Source organism: Hibiscus syriacus, unplaced genomic scaffold (assembly GCF_006381635.1).
Source record: "Hibiscus syriacus cultivar Baekdansim isolate YM2019G1 unplaced genomic scaffold, ASM638163v2 tig00111313_pilon, whole genome shotgun sequence".
In the NCBI taxonomy this organism is placed as follows: Eukaryota; Viridiplantae; Streptophyta; class Magnoliopsida; order Malvales; family Malvaceae; genus Hibiscus; species Hibiscus syriacus.
Window position 1 is genome coordinate 79,510 of NW_024063055.1, and position 18,014 is coordinate 97,523.

The following is an 18,014-nucleotide window of genomic DNA, read 5'->3' on the forward strand; positions in this document are numbered from 1 at the left end:
AACAATTTATTTAATATTATTTATGTTAATAATATTATACCACGATAAATTGATACCATAAAAAAAGATTATATTGTCTAAAAAGCTACAAGGATACGGTTAGCTGTAGTCTTAAAAAGCATATCAACGAAAAGCACAAATAAAGTCAAAATGGTAAAAAAGACAATACAAAAGAAAGAAGACCATTGGCAATTAGTTAAACCGATTGATGATGGCGCGTTCGTTCTGAGCATCAACACCAATTTCGACGGTTGCATGAAGCAAATCCGGAAAGTTATCTCGGAGTTACCAATATAACTTGCCAATTTATTGAACAGTTTGAGACTCGGAGGTCAAAAACAGCTGCTTTTGAGATTTTGCGGCAGTTTGATTGGAAAGTCCCAGACTGGGTTACTGTTCCTGGGGAATATTTATGCATTTTACGAAGGGTTAGATTGGTTTGTTCCCAAGCAGCCAATTATAATACTTTTTATTTGTATTATGAATCTGAGTGGACTCGGTTTAAGGCAGTCAAGGCATTTGCCTGGGATATTATAATGTTATGACCCTACGAAAGAAGAAGAACAATCGAAGGAAATAGAGGAAGGGAGATTAAAGGAGAGGAGAAAGGGATTTTAAGAAGACTGAGTTTTCATTCATTCCAATCATACCGTAAGCCTTACCTAGTACATTGCTTATATATTTACATTGTAACAACCCATTTACCAGCTGGCAATACAGCTGTCCTAACAGTTAGATTCCCTTGCAGGTGTTGTTGGTGTTGTTGGCGTGACTTCCTTCACTGATGGCAACACCCCTCCCCTTAATTGAAATCCCTAACCCTATTTCCAATTTCCCTAATTCTCCTCCATCTTCTCCGATTAATAAATCTCTCATGATCATGACAATACCCCTTCCATGAAAGGATCCTTGTCCCCAAGGATCAAATCCTAATAATTATGCCTTAAGCTCAATATAGTTTACCCCATGTTGTAAAACAATGTAGGTACCATAGACCCTTGCTGCTAGCCTTAATCCTTTTCGAAGAGCAAGTGAGGTTTGATGGTAAGATCGAAACTTCAGGTAAATTTTGTCCTCTGCCTTTATACCCCTGTCTGTCAATTTTATTTTAGCAAAAAATTTCAACCTTGCTTGAGTCTTCTGAAAAATTTTTAGATTCAAAAGTTGTTGTTTAAGTAACTGATTCCTGCTGCTTTCTTTGTTGACTTCTCATATAGTTATGATTTTCCCCTTCCCTTGAAATGATCCTAGAAACACAGACTGAACAATGCTGCCATTTGAAGTGGTCAACCTTCCAGTCAAGACAGCCTCATTATAGGACAGTGCACACTTTAAACTAGAGAGAGATAATGAGTAGCCAACAAGAATATCACTGCTGGAGACTTGCTCTGCCAATGTGCCAATGGTGGTGTACAAGGATAAATAGACCTGCAGAAGAGCTGGTCTATCCTTGCTTATACACTCAAATAATACTTGTAAGCAAAACACCTGGAAGTCAACATCAGATTTGCTATTCCAGGAAAGGTCATAGAAGAGTTGTGCAAAAACAATTAAACTTGGATCAGAAGAGAAAGTGTTGACAAGTTGATCAACAGTAACAACAGTAGGTCCATCATTGACTGCTCTTAGACTTGTCGAATCAAAGACCTTGTGCATTGCTCGTGAAAGCAGTGACTGACACCCTAGGGGATCATCCACATATGAACACGATTCAACCTTTCGTTTGACATGGAGAATACCAGAGTGAAATGGGTCATTCCTGTCACCCAGACTCCACTAAGGCTCATTTTCAGGAACAAGCTCAATCACTTGAGGCCAATATCGAGGGCTACAAACACGAATTGTCTTCAAAATAGAACACTCAGACAGAATGCAATGAGTAATCTCACAAAAACTTGTTTCAGAATAATGCTCAATTTCCCTGATTGTGACTTCAAGAGGAGCATAAACGGGGAGGCCAGTGTCGATATCAATAGTTTGAAGCCAACGAGCATCCATTGCAAGGACATACAAATGTCAGAATGCCTGAAGGTGGTAACGGTTGTCATTGGGTCCTGTAGGCAACTTTGGATAGAGAGTGATAAGCAATGTTGCAATGGAACTGTTGCTGGTAGAAAATATCCTCGTTCCTCCACCAAGAAACAAGAAACCAATTGCTAAGCTCACCACCATCTGGATACCATAGTTGGCATAACCGTCTACAGAGCTTCGGTTGCGGAGAAGCCTTAGAAGCCTGAAGGTCTGTAAATGTCCAGAACCATCCATAACCACAGACAATGATAGAACAATAAGATAAAGGCACATCTCCAATGTGCTTCGGTCAACATACTGAGATAAACCCTTGGGAAAGGTATTCCTATTTGTAGTGGGAACAAGCTTGATCTCATTCAGGAAGTAGACAGCATATTCATAAAGCAACTCCTGTGCATTTTCATCCTTTGTGCCAGCAAATCTCAACCCAAGAGAAATACATGCCCCGGTTACTATATTGACATATGCCTGTACAGTAGTTTATGCATCCATTTCATCAATATCCATAGTATCATTTCCAAGGCTATTGACACCATTTTCTATAATTTCAGGAATCTGGGACTGAATCCAGTCTTTAGTGGGATGAATCCTGCCCCACATGATCAAATTCCGAGCAATGACACGAAACATTATAAAACCAGGTCATACGTATTACAAATCGAAATGTGTTTGGGGGATTGTGAGCCTAGAGACAATCACCTCTGATTCACTCTTCAAAAACATTAAAGCAAGAGCTATCATAGCCCCAGGTGCAGTGACATCAACATTTACAGAGGTCCCATCCATCATCTGCCCAGTGCCCCGGTTATGTTCATTCATGAATCCCAATATGTCTTCTCCTCGGCCTAATGCAACAAGACCCAATGAAAAGCCTGCAGAAACAACATAACCTCCCTTTCAAGGACATTGTCGCCTCTACTTCTTCGGCCTATTTCACTCAGTAATCTTTGCATTGTTTGAGGGTGTGTTGATCCTTCAAAAAGAAGCTCGAGTGACATTAGTGTTGCAGTCTGCAGCAGTGTTGGTAACTCTAACTCTGGATAGGAAGATGGATGGTGAGCAGGTATATGCACATAAAGACACTTTGCTATTGAAGGTTGCATAGTCCCTCTATAAGAAGTTGCCAGACCCAACATTAAACCTGCAGTTGTGCTTTCATGTCCTGTGAAAAGTATTGGTATATGTCTGTAATCCGTAAAACACGTAGAAATCCGTGTAATCCAAGAGCAAGGAGAATTCCAGCATGAACTGCATTAGGTTCCTCGGGCTTGTTATATATTATCCATGTTCTAGATACTTTTCCCTGAAGTGGGGCCAGTCTTAAACCGGCAGCAACAACATTGTGGAACTCAGGCCATGACTTCAGCTCTTGTATGTTCCTCATGCTTGGATCAAGATTAATAGTAGCATTTTGTTGGGCAGGCAACTGCCCTGCTAAAACAAGCTTTGGGACGATAAAAGCTTCTGTTAATAGAGTATATATAGTTGCTTCAGCCGCAAGAACCTCAATCTGCTTTCTAAAGCACGATATAGAACCACCAGAAGGATCATGTTAAACTTCTACTCCGTTAACTTGTCTTATTGGAGGAAAAAACAATGCATGCTGTGAAAGTATGCGAAAAAATAAAGCTGCAACAGTAACAGCATCAATACCCGCTCTTATAGACATTGCAGTCCCAATTGCCCGCAAAAAATGCAAAAGCATCCAATTTCGAGAAAGCCTTATACCAGTTGTATAATCTTCAGCAGCCTGAAGGAGTTCCAGAAACTGCACGATAGCATCAATTGCATCCGTAGCCCACCATGGTGGTGCTTCTAAAAGTCCAAGAAGAAGTCTTTGTGTGGCACTTGGAATTGTAATATAATAGTACCGATGAAACAAACGTGCATATGGTTCAAGAGTTGGTAACCCAGCAACTGGATGCTCATCCAAGGCTGTTGTTGGAGGAGGAACTAGAAGAGCAGGGACTGCAGCAGCCGTTAAACTAGCAGTCTCATAGTGTGTAACCTCTTCATCACATACACTTAAAATGACACCGGCACCATTTACAACAGCCCATCTTGGAGTTGATGGTATGAGCTGAGAATGTTTTCCAGATCCACGAGAAGAAGCAGTAATTTGAATCTTTGATGTTGGTAATTTATCGAACACCTGAGAATCATCATGTTTTTACTCACACTCTTTACCAGTCAACAACTGTAAAATGTGCTCCAAATGATCCTTATTCATTGCAATCCTTGTCTCCAAGTACTGATCTTGCTTCACTAACTTTGATAAGTCTTCAATCTGTTGTTGAATCACAGAAAAAACTGAGTATGCAGCCATTGCTTTGCCAGGAGTTGTTCTCTGTATACCAATTATTATGACCTTACGAAAGAAGAAGAACAATCGAAGGAAATAGAGGAAGGGAGATTAAAAGAGAGGAGAAAGGGATTTCAAGAAGACTGAGTTTTCATTCATTCCAATTATACCGTAAGCCTTACCTAGTACATTGCTTATATATTTACATTGTAACAACCCATTTACCAGCTGGCAATACAGCTATCCTAACAGTTAGATTCCCTTGTAGGTGTTGTTGGTGCTGTTGGCGTGACTTCCTTCACTACTGGCAACACCCCTCCCCTTAATTGAAATCCCTAACCCTATTTCCAATTTCCCTAATTCTCCTCCGTCTTTTCCGATTAATGAATCTCTCATGATAATGACATATAATTGGTGACCCTATTTCTATAGATAGTGTTGTTTATGCTTTAGGGGGAAAATCAAATGGGATGGCCAAAGAAGCGACTGGGGAGGAGTTAATGAATGTAATGGCGCAGGCCGATTCGACCGAGATGTTTGTTTGTCCCCATACTTAGGGAAAGTGGGGTTATTGCACCCTGGGGATGAAGCGATCGTGGTTAGCACAACTTGTGGATTGAAGTTTTCACAATCTAAGGCTGATTATCACTTGAAGATCATCCCCGATATCGCTTTCCGGCTCGCTAATCCGCCAGTGCTGGTGAAGGCAGATTTTGGTTCTGTTATGGATGAGCTGAAGTATTTGGAAAATAACATTGAAACCACAAAAGCAACAGCACAACAAAAAAATAAAACCAGAAATTGGGTAAAATAGTGTCCCTAGCATTTAATGAATTTTCCAAAGAAATTGGGTATAGCTGCTCTCATCCTAAAATCCCATAGTCTTACGGTTTTATCACTTAAGCCAGTTGCAAGAGCCTCTCCATCCGGACTTACATCAACGCTCAACACCAAACTAGAATGGCCTGACATCACCCCAATTATAGCTTTCTCCTCAGCATCATAGATATACACATGACCATCATCAGATGCTGAGTATAGCTTCCATCCATCGGGTTCAGGAGAAAACACAAGAGACCTAACCGGCATGTGATGGCCTTCGAGGTGATGTAGAAATTTGGCACGAGCTACATCAAAAATGGAAATCGTGCCGTCCATTGACCACAAGCAAGTCGTCTTCCATCTGGACTCCATGCGACAGATAGTACAAACTTCTTGCTACTGCTGTTATCAGAGGGCTTGACTCGCCGACAAAGTTGAAACCAACCTCCATGTTGCAGTGTCCCACAGCTTGATTGATGCACTACCTCCACCAGCAACAACAAGCTTTGTACCCTAATTTTGAAAGCTAATCTTAGAAAGCAACACAAATCAAATTCGAAAAGAAATGCCCTTATATTGTAAAAGAGATTCACCATAGCACCTAAGTCAGAAGCTATCATCGAGGAAATTATTCATCATAAGTAGTAGGAATGACATTTAAAACAAGGCAATGACTAAAATTGAAAAGATAGTAACAGATCATCATTGAATCCCAGGTAAGTTCCTCAACAAAAACCGAAAGAGAGAACTTATGGCGCTAAAAGAATGAAATACAACCTCATTTAAGATGATTTTGTTAACAAAAAAATTATCAGGAAGAGTGAAATAACACGTGGGAAAGAGTTTACTTTGCCAATTGCCAAGCTTAACTTCATTTAGTGTAATTTTCCAATGGTAATTATTACAATAACAATATACAATTCACCATAAAGGAATACTGAACTGTGTTTATTACTGGCCTTGAAATTTAACATTCAAATAATTCATAAATTAATCAATTTCCGTAGCTAACATAGTTTCTAACTTGAGAGTGTAAAAAAAGAAGCGCTTACCTTGGGATCGAATTGCATTTGCCAGACCTCAGATGGAGGAGCTTCGAGAGTGGCGTTAGTGTCAACGTCAAACACACGAACCAAACTGTCAAGGGAGGCGGAGGCGGCAATCACGCCGGGAGGATGGGCGGCCACCGAAACGACGCCGAGGCAGTGGCCGGTGTTGATGCGCACAAGCTCGAGCTCGTCTGGCCTCCACGGCTTGACGGTTTCGTCGAGGGATCCGGTTAAGAGGAGGGGCGGGCGGGAGTTGGTGGCAGGAACCCATGTTGCAGTCCAAACCGACTCGTGACCATTTTCCACGGATTTTAAGCCCGCCAGTTTCATTGATTTCGCCATTCAGTGAAGAGAACCCTAGCCAGTTGATTTTGCATGTAAAAATGGAGCGTAAAATCTGGGTTTTCTTTTTACATCGATTTTGAATTAAATTATAGGATAAATTATATCACTGATCACTAATTTAATTATTTAATTAAAGTGCCATTATAAATATTTTAGTCATAATAAAATATTAAGTTAATTTTGTTTTAATTTTAAACGTAAATAATTTATTTATAATAATATTAAACTTGAATGACTAAATTATAATGTTAAAATATACAATATTTATAATCAAACAAATAATTGAATAATATAGAAATCAAATTCATTGGACGATAACGAGAGTATAAAGGAATTGATTCAAATAAAGGTATTATTTAATAAAATTAAAAAAATAAACTTTCTTAAATAAAATAAAAAAATTAAACATTATCGGTATTAAATATAATATTCCGATCCACTTAAATGTTCAATCCACGGCGATAAAAGTAATCTTTTTCTGCCTCTTGAATAGCTCGCTTCTTCTTCAATAAAAGAGTCTTTGCCTTGTTCAAAGGTGAATTGCTAGACACATCCAATCTCTGGTAAAAAGAAAAAAAGAACATTCAAACACAAAATTAATCCAAAATTCACCCATAGTCTTCATTCATAGGTGTGATTATTAAGTACAGGGCAATGTAATTTCAAGAAGTTACCTTCTGTATTTTCTTGTCCTTTTTACTTATGAACGGTAAAAGAGAGCAATCCTCCTGTATCGGATTCGAATCACAATAAAAACGAACTTGTACCTATAGAATTAACAAAGAAAATAGATATGATGAATCTTGAAGCCAAAGAAGTACTATAAATTAACTGCTCAAATGAATCAAGTAAAACCGACCTTTTCTCTGTCGGGTACGTACAGCGTATCGGTGCAAGTGTTCCTCGTTTCCGGGCTAAACTCGAAGATGTCATGAAAGTTTTGATTTTTCTGTTTATAAAACGAATGAGTTTTCCCTTTTTAGCATAAAAGAGACTTTCAAGGTAAAGAAGGGTAAAAGTTGTTATGTATACCATCATATGCTGAACAAATCCATCTTCTCCTAGAAAACGTTTTATAAACCTCATCTGCATTCAAATGATAAGCTGTTAAACATCTTTACAAAGTATGACCAAAGATAAACAAATCATCAAAGAAATTAGGAATCAGTACCTGTATTATCTGAGACCATGTGGACAACTCGAGGTTCTGATCACCTATGGTCTCACAATAATTTTGACAGTCTTCAATGGAAGTTACGACTGTAGACAACTTTCCGGAATCATCGGTTTCTGTCGAGAATTTTTCGAGACAGTTGGTCTCGAAAATTAAAGCCAGGGCCTCACGAGCCGCTGCGCAAACCGCTTCGTCCTTGTTATCCAGTAAGTTAGAGAAGCAAGAAATTGCCCTGCATTGGGATTTCCAGAACTATCAAACTAAGTAGAGAAGAATGTAGCATGTTTTACAATAAATTAAATTGTTTAATTAGTAGACTCGCCCTTTCCAAATCCTGTAACTCAGTCTCCATCCCTCAATGGTGGTGAGGAGAAAAGACCAGGCAGATATAGCAGCAGACAGAACAGCCGATGAATGTTTCTTTTCCGTCTGATAAGATATATGAAGGAAAACAACAAGATATATGAACTGATATAGCAAATCGCAGGAATCGTAAAGAAAGACATATTCAACTAATTGACTAAACATCGAGGTTTAAATTAAAATTACATACACTCGAGGCACATGCAGGAGGAAGAATGAAGTCCCATAACAACTGCATTGCTTGTTCCGTCTCGTCCGAATTACCAGCACCGAAAAACGTAACCACAGCCAAGCATTCAAGAACCTATACTCATAGTGTTGACGAAAACGGGTAAAGAAAACGAAAGAACACGAGAATTTTACGAGGTTCGGCAATGTGCTTACGTCCTCGGTGCCTAGGCGGCGCTAGAAGTTTTATTCAATGATATTTTAGGTCTAGGTTACATCTCTATTTATAATAGAAAACCCTGGTACATAATTACAAAATCAACCCTGTACCGTACCGCGGGGGCTGCGCCCCCACACCCCCAACCCACATAATTCGTAACCCCACAACGAGACTTTTTATGAGCCATACATAACAAATCTCCACCTTGGCGAATATCCTGCCCCTTGGAAACTTCAATGTGGGTTGGGTTACCTTGCTTCTTTAACAACTCGAAACATTCAACAAGTCCAAGCAATGCTTGAACTTGTCTGTCGTAACTGGCTTGGTGAACATATCAGCGGCATTCTCATCAGTATGTACCTTCTGAAACAAAACCTCTCCAGATGCAACCAACTCTCTGATCTTGTGGAACCTTACATCAATATGTTTAGTTCTAGCACGATACACCTGATTCTTAGCCAAGTGAATAGCACTTTGATTATCACAAAGCAACTGAACTCCACCTTGTTGAACACCCAACTCCTTCACTAAACCAGTAAGCCATAAAGCTTCTTTTGCAGCTTCAGCCGCTGCCATGTATTCAGCTTCAGTTGTAGATAGTGCCACGACAGATTGAACAGTAGACTTCCAGCAAATAGGCCCTCCACCAAGAGTAAACACATACCCTGTCGTAGATCTTCTATTATCCAAGTCACATGCATAATCTGAATCCACATATCCTACAACCAAAGGATTATCCCGCTGACTCCCAAAAACAATTCCATGTCCCACAGTACCCTTTAAGTACCGAAAGATCCACTTGACTGCATCCCAATGTTGCTTACCAGGTTTAGACATGTACTTACAAACTTGACTAACAGCATGAGCTAAATCAGGACGAGTACATATCATCGCATACATCAAGCAGCCAACAGCATTAGAATACGGAACCTTTGCCATATTTTCAGCTTCCTTATCTGTCTTAGGGCACTGTTCTGATGAGAGCTTAAAGTGATTCGCCAATGGAGTGCTAACTGGTTTCGCGCTGCTCATCGCAAACCTTTCTAGCATTTTCTCAACATAACCCCGTTGAGATAGCCGCAGTTTCCTTGAGTCTCTGTCCCTGCAAATTTCCATTCCAAGAATTTTCTTTGCAGCACCTAAATCTTTCATATCAAATTCCTGACTCAATAAAGTTTTCAAACCGATAACATCATCCATGTTCTTCGCAGCAATCAACATATCATCAACATACAGTAATAGAAAAATAAAAGAACCATCATCAAGGCTCTTAACATAGACACAACAATCATACTCACATCGGTTGTAGCCAATCTTGATCATATAGGAGTCAAACCGTTTATACCACTGTCTCGGAGACTGTTTAACCCGTACAAAGATTTCTTCAATCTGCAAACTAAATGCTCGTTTCCAGGTTGAGTGAAACCTTCAGGTTGCCGCATGTAGATCTGCTCCTCTAAATCACCATGCAAAAAAGCAGTTTTAACATCCATCTGCTCTAAATGCAAATCCCAACTAGCCACCAATGCAAGTACTGCTCGGATTGAAGTGTGCCTGACCACAGGAGAAAAGATTTCATCATAATCAACTCCTTTCTGCTGTGAAAAACCCTTCGCTACCAAACGAGCCTTGAACTTCTCCCCCTCTTTTTCTGTTACTGTTGGTTTCTTCTTATACACCCATTTGCAACCAATCGGCTTCTTACCCTCAGGAAGGGGAACTAACTCCCATGTGCGATTGTGATTCAAAGACTCAATCTCCTCAACCATGGCTGCCATCCACTTGTCGTTTTCCTGACTAGTAACGGCATCATGAAAAGTAACTGGATCATCACTGCTAACAGTAAGTGCAAAAGATACCAAGTCTTCAAAACCCAATCTGTTCGGAGGCTTTATATTCGTCCGTCTCACCCTGTCTCTGGCGAGACTATAATCCTGCAAATCATCCGTAGTGGAACCACCAGAAGTCGGTTGAGAAGTTTCTGGTTTCTCAACTGGAAACTGCTCGAAATCTACCACTGTCGTGTCTTGCTTCTGCTGCAACATAGACTGTTCATCAAAAACGACATCTCTACTAATCACAACTTTCTTCGCAACTGGATCCCAGAACTTGAATCCTTTGACACCTTTCTTGTAACCCAGAAAAATGCACTCCTTCGATTTTGCATCAAGTTTGGATCTCTCATCAGCAGGTACATGCACATAAGCAGGACAACCAAAAATCCGTAAGTTATCAAAACTAACATCATGACCAGTCCATACCTCTTCTGCAACTTTCCCAGCCAGCGATGCCCTTGGCGATCTGTTGATAAGGTAACACGCCATGTTAACAGCCTCAGCCCAGAAGTGTTTGGGAAGCCCCGCATTCAACCGCAAACATCTGGCTCTTTCATTCAACGACCTGTTCATTCGTTCCGCAACACCATTCTGTTGTGGTGTCTTGCGCACTGTAAAATGCCTCTGAATCCCATGCTCCTTACAGAATTGTAGGAACTGTGAATCTGTGTACTCCGTACCATTATCAGACCGCAAACACTTGTTTTTTCGTCCTGTTTGGTTTTCTACCTCAGCTTTCCACAACTTGAACTTCTCAAAAACTTCAGATTTCTGTTTCAAAAAATACACCCAAACTTTCCGTGAAAAATCATCAATAAAAGTAACATAGTACCTAGATCCACCCAAAGACGATGTCGTGGAAGGCCCCCATACATCAGAATGCACATAATCAAGAATCCCTTGAGTTGTGTGCTTCGCAGTCTTGAAACGGACTTTAGTCTGTTTACCAAGAACACAATACTTGCAAAAATCGAGCTTACAGCTTTTGACACCATGCAACAAGTTTCTCTTGTGTAATTCTGCCATACCACATTCACTAAGATGAGCAAGGCGCATATGCCACAATTTTGTCGTATCATCACAGGACTCAACAGAGTGAACTCCACCTGCAACGGTACTCCCTAACAATCTGTAGATATTCCCTGCAGTCATCTTGCCTTTCATCACAGTCAATGCTCCTTTAACAATCCGAATGGTTTCCCTATCCTCGTCAGCCTTAGGGATAAAACCATTCTTGTGCAAAGTGCCCAAGGAAATCAAATTCTTCTTCAAGTCTGGGATATGTCGAACACCACTCAACGTCCGAACGGAGCCATCGTGCATCTTAATTCTGACATCACCAATACCAACAATATTGCAACATCGATCATCACCCAAATAAACCGAACCAGAATTAACCGGCATGTATGTCGAAAACCATTCCCTATTTGGCGTGATGTGATAAGAACATCCAGAATCAAGAATCCAAGCATCCGTCAATTGTGTCGTTGAAATAGAAAGCATATCACCCTCACTGCAATCAGAAGTATCATCCTCGACCACGTTCACAGACTTGGATGAGCCATCACGCTTCTCATCGGTCTGCTTTTTCAACTTCGGATAGTCTCGCTTCATATGTCCCGCCTCCTTGCACTTGTAACAGTGAATCGTCTTCTTATCCCTGGATTTGGATCTGGAATTCCGCTTCCCGGACCCTGCCTTCTCTGGCTTCCGTCCACGATCTCGATTACCCTTGACATATAAGCTATCGGCTTGAGAGCTTTCCCCTGCATTCTGCTTTCGCTGGTTGTGAGCCAACAAGGCTGCAGTAATCTCCTCAACGTTGATAGTCTCTTTCCCATATGTAAGAGTAGTCACCATGTGTTCGTAAGAGGAAGGCAACGAACACAACAGAATCATCGCTCTGTCTTCATCCTCAATTTTCACATCAAGCCGAGCCAGATCAGAAACGATTTGATTGAAGACATTCACGTGTTGCGCCAAATCGTGATCGTCCTGCATCTTCAGCCCATACAGCCGCTGCTTCAGATACAGTTTTGTCGTTAAGGATTTGGACATAAACTGACTTTCCAACTTCCTCCAAATTTCGTCTGGAGACGATAGATGCATGACGTGATACATGACCTCGTCCGCCAAGCATAATCGTATGGTTCCTGCCGCTCGCTGCTGCAATTCTTCCCAATCTTCCTCATCCATCGACGCCGGCTTTGTAGGTCGCAAAGCCTTCAAGATCCCTTGCTGCGCCAATAGATCCTTCACCCTCGTTTGCCATAATCCGAAGTTACCCTGACTATCGAATTTCGCGACTTCGAATTTTGCTCCTGACATCTGATACCAATTGTTGACGAAAACGGGTAAAGAAAAACGAAAGAACACGAGAATTTTACGAGGTTCGGCAATGTGCTTACGTCCTCGGTGCCTAGGCGGCGCTAGAAGTTTTATTCAATGATATTTTAGGTCTAGGTTACATCTCTATTTATAATAGAAAACCTTGGTACATAATTACAAAATCAACCCTGTACCGTACCGCGGGGGCTGCGCCCCCACACCCCCAACCCACATAATTCGTAACCCCACAACGAGACTTTTTATGAGCCATACATAACACATAGCATAATCATGGATTATAATCATGTAAACAAAATTAAATAATAATTAGATAGCTTAGTGAGTATAATACAGCAATTACCTTTGTAATATCAACTTTAGATTGAAGTCTTTGAGAAACTAGAGATAATATATCTTCATACGCTTCATGCGATTTATCAACAGATTCAGTAATCATTGCCATCAATCCTGAAAATATATATTAAAATCGTGTAAGTTAAATATCAAATTTAAACGAACAAATAATCACATTATCATGAAAGATTAAACTCACCAATAATATTGATTGCATTTTCTATCTCTTTGACCGCACGACTTTTTCTAATACAATGGAAGCAGTGGTAAGCCAGCGATAGGAAGCTGCAAATAAGATTGTCAATCATTTAAAATTAATATTTAAACTTTTGATATTAATTTGTTCTTTTGTGAGTAAAATATTACTTCTCTTCTACAAAATCGGGCTCCGTATAGCAAACTAAAGCATTTGAGATTTTTGATAATGCTTCCTCTCTCACTGATTGCCTGCAGTGTGTTGAAACGAGTTAGACCAAATACATTTTACATAAAAACTAAAAGCAGTATATGTATGTATATATAACCTTTTTTCAGACAGTTGATCAAAGTAATCCTTAATGGATTTGGATCGAATCCTGGAATCATCAAAATCTCCATTGCCATTGTTGTTGCGAAGAATGTGTGTTCCACTTGATCGATAAAAATTCATATAACAGATGAAGTTAATATATATTTTAAAGAAAAAGAAAAACAGTGGAATGCTGAGATGAAGGGGAAAAGAAGAACGACTGCTTTGATTACTTACATTTTGTGTTGTATCGTCAACATGTCGAATGATCTGATGAGAACAATTATTAGAACAAGTTACGAACTTCTAGTCTTTTATCAGATTCTTTTACTGTCTTCGTTAAGACGAAAACCACATATTTATAGGCAGATAGGTTCCTTTTACAAGTCGGTTCATAACTAAAAGTATCTTTCTATTAAATGTCGAACTCTTTCTTTAATTTGTTATATATAAATTAGAATTTGGGTTTTATTCTTTTATTTTATTTATGACAATAATTAATTTTGAATTAGAATGATTAAATAAAACAAAAATTATATATATAATAATTGTTCGTTCAATATTGCTTTCATCGTCTAACTTCCTATTAATGTCAACTTCTTTAATGTGTCATATAATAAACTAGAATTAGGATTCATTCTTTATTTTATTTATTTATAGTAAGAATTGACTTTAAATTAAAATAATTAAACCAAACAAAATTTATATATAATATTTTTTTCATTTAAAATTACTCTTAGCGCTTAGAATTTGCACCTATTTATTAATTTAGTGAATTTAGTTTTTGTATTTTATAGGTTTATAAATCTGAGTTCAACCAAAACTCTCATTGGTTTGTGTCATTGAAACTTGATAAATGCACTGATTTTATTTATCTAGAAAGGCAGCAACTGCCAATAAGCAATACATTAAAAAACAGCAACCAACGGAACAAAGCCAATACAGGCCTCATTCTTAAACAAACCCCACGCCCAACACAATCTACTATTAACATTGTTGCCTTTCATGCAAAAAACAAACTTCCCATGCAACCTACAACGAACCACTTCTCTAACACGGTTAATCAACACCTGCTCAGAGGACTGCCTTCCCTGAAAAACTCGCAGGTTCCTCTCATTCCAAACCATATAGACCACCGCATTCAATGCAAGCTGGAGCACAACCGTAAGCAAGGACTTACCTTTCAACCTCCTTATAGCCCAATTCAGCTCAAAATCCCAACTCACAATTCCACGATGCAAATCACACATCCTCAAAATCCCCATCCACACATTCCTTGAAAAGGAACATCCAAAGAAAATATGGTCCCTACTCTCCTACTCCCCACCACATAAAACAAAGCCTGTCCCTAGTGGGCAACCGATTCAACACAGACATCCAAGAGATCAAAGAGTGCCTAGGGATGTGAAAAGCACGCCACAATAATCTATGCCAAACAACCTTATCCTTAGGGACTCTAACAACATTCCATAGCTCATCATTATCAGGCAAAAAGTTCGAAACCATACCAGCAGAAACCAACGCCCTTAACTTCAGCAACCGCTTCCAAATCCAGCTGCTGTTTGACTTGGCCTCGGCACACCAAAACTCCACCTCCTTCAGCACATACTCACGACACCAAGCCACCCAAATCGAGCCGTCTCCCATGAGAAATTTCTTAATAAATTGAAACATGAAAATCTTAAGACCAAGACATCCCTCCGACCTAGGATAGCAAATAACATTCCAACTCACTCTTGCCCCTTACAGCCGAATCATTATTCTTCCAGAAAAACGAGAACACATTTGATTAATCCTCTATAAAACAACCTTAGGAAGAACCAACTGTCGACTCCAGAAATTTTGGATACTGAAAATCACAACACGAATTATATGAATTCGACCAACATAAGAGAGATGCCTAGCAACCCAGGTTTGAAACCGAGCCTCAATCTTAGCCAAAAAAGGCCGGCAATCCGCAACTGTATGCTTCCTGGTAACCAGAGGAACCCCCCACCTCACAGGGAGTTTAGTCGATTTAATCCCCCTCAATCATACTTAACTCAATCTCAGCCACCCCTGAGGAATACATTTCACTCTTGCTAGCATTAAACTGTAATCCCGAAAACTCATAAAATTGCTGCAAAACCAACTAAATCCCCATAACCTAGTCATACGTGACCTTCGAAAAAATTAACAAATCCTATGACATTTGGGATGATAGCTAAACAGCCCATGAACAGCAGCAGTATCCAGCATTCGAGACAAAACATTCATAGCTAACACAAACAAATAAGGAGAAATAGGATCACCTTGCCTAATGCCCTTCGCACCCTCAAAGTACCCAACCAGACCTCCATTCAAAACCACTGAAAACTTAGGAGAAGTGATGCAACTCTGGATCCAATCACAAGTAATCTGATGTACCTCCAAAGCTCTCAGCACCTTTAGGTTAAAGTCCCAACTTACAGTGTCAAACACCTTTTGAATATCAATCTTCAACGCACAACAAGGAGAAATAGTAGACCTCCCATAACCCTTAACCAGCTCCTGAGCTATAAGGGTATTGTCAATAATATTCCTCCCCTGGATAAAAGCACTCTGACTGCTCGAAACCACATCCTTCAAAAACATAGAAATTCTGCCCGAGATAATCCTAGTGATGCACTTGTTGACCGCAGTACAACAAGAAATAAACCTAAACTCTTTCATCGAAGAAAGATTCTCAACCTTTGGAACAAGAACTAGCGTCATACATTTAAAAGCAGGATGCATACGCCCAGTATCAAAGAAAAACTCCACAACCTGAATTAAATCCTCACCCACAATACTCCAAACTACTTTAAAATATTGAGAAGTAAATACATCAAGCCCTGGGGTTTTATCCCCACTTTGAGCAAACATGACATTCCACTAACAAAGAGCATATGTTCTTTGTTTAAGAAATGTTAGATTATCTTCAAAATTTAAAGATAAAAGTGTTCCTGGGAATGAGTTCATTTGGTTGCATACAAGTATTTCTTGATATGTTTAAATGTTATTTATTATTATTATTATTATTATTATTATTATTTTTGCTTTTTGTATTTGTTTCAATTGCTTTTTATAGTAACGATGACTTCATTCCTTTTGAATTTCTTGTAGACATTTGAGAGAGTTATCCTTGCTGATTACATGCTATAGCTATTTGCGGCAGTGATGTCCTTAGGGAGCTTTCTTCTCCGGCGAAGAGTGGAAGCTTCTTTTACCTCACTCAAGATGATTGATTTATGATAAAAACAATAAAGAAATCCCAGGAAAAGGTTTGTTGCCAACCCGTTTGACTCAAGATGGTGAGCCGGTTAACAATTTGAGATCGGCTCCTCTTTGAAGAGGATTTTTTTATTAGAGTCAAAGGTCGGTCAATATATATCTTACATAATCAAATAGTGTCAAATAAGCTAATCAAACATGCCACTTCAACTTCTATTAGTGGAGTAACAAATGTTAACAATCAATTGACCAAATATTTATTATAAAAAATAGCATGTTGTTTCATTATGTTTGAATCTTCAATACTAAAAAAAGAAACTTAGTCTTACTTTAATGATCACAAGAAAAATATTTTGGTGTTGGGATTATTGCTCAAAGAGGCGCACGTTCTTATGGAAGGGTTTCCAACTATTAAAGTTCATTATACCAATCTTGACGTAAATCAAGTGGCTTATTCACTTTTGCATTGGACTTTGTCGAGGATAGGGATGATAAACGGGTGGGTCGGGTGCAAATATCTCCTGTCTCATCCTCATACACACCTAATATTTTCAAATTTACCACCCACCCACCATCCATGATGGGTAAAATTTTTCAAATCTACACTCGCCCACACGGATACATTCTCAAATCCATCCCCACACCCACTACCAACTAGAGACGTATCCGGTTATCCCGCCTGACAGCAACCTTAAGTTATACATAAGCAACAAACATAAAACAAACACGTCCATTAAGAAACATAATAAAATAAACCAAGAATTATCTGAGTTAAGTGTTAACATATATCTTAAAGTACATAAAACACCATAATAAAATATATAATTAAAACCTAGAAGCATAAATGACAAACACATAATTTTTTTTGTTATTTGGCACACATAAATGACAAACCCTAAAATTATACCTAAATTTGTAATGATCCAAAATTTAATGGGTATTTAGTGGGCGGGCGGATGTGGGGCGGGCGGATACGGAGCGGGTAAGGTCTCAAACCCATCACCCGCCCACTACCCGCGACGGGTACCACTTTCTAAATCCCCGCCCGCCCACTACCTACTAAAGTTATACCCATCCCCGCCCCAATTGGGGCGGGTACATTACGGAATCCACGAAATTGTACCCGTTTGCCATCCCTAGTCATGGATTAATCGTCTTTGTTTTTTGTTTGATGAACCGAAATATATTAAGTATGATGCATTACTTGATGTCATTGACATATGAATGAAAAATCCAATTTTTTTTTTTAAAAAAGTGTTTTTTTTACATTTATTTTTTATTTTT

The 18,014-nt window shown here is 39.2% G+C and overlaps 2 pseudogenes; both read right to left on the minus strand.

The window, feature by feature from the left end:
• Positions 1-1,209: 1,209 nt before the first annotated feature.
• LOC120158465 lies at positions 1,210-4,357 on the minus strand (annotated as a pseudogene).
• A 795-nt stretch (positions 4,358-5,152) lies between these two features.
• LOC120158466 lies at positions 5,153-6,546 on the minus strand (annotated as a pseudogene).
• Positions 6,547-18,014: the final 11,468 nt, after the last annotated feature.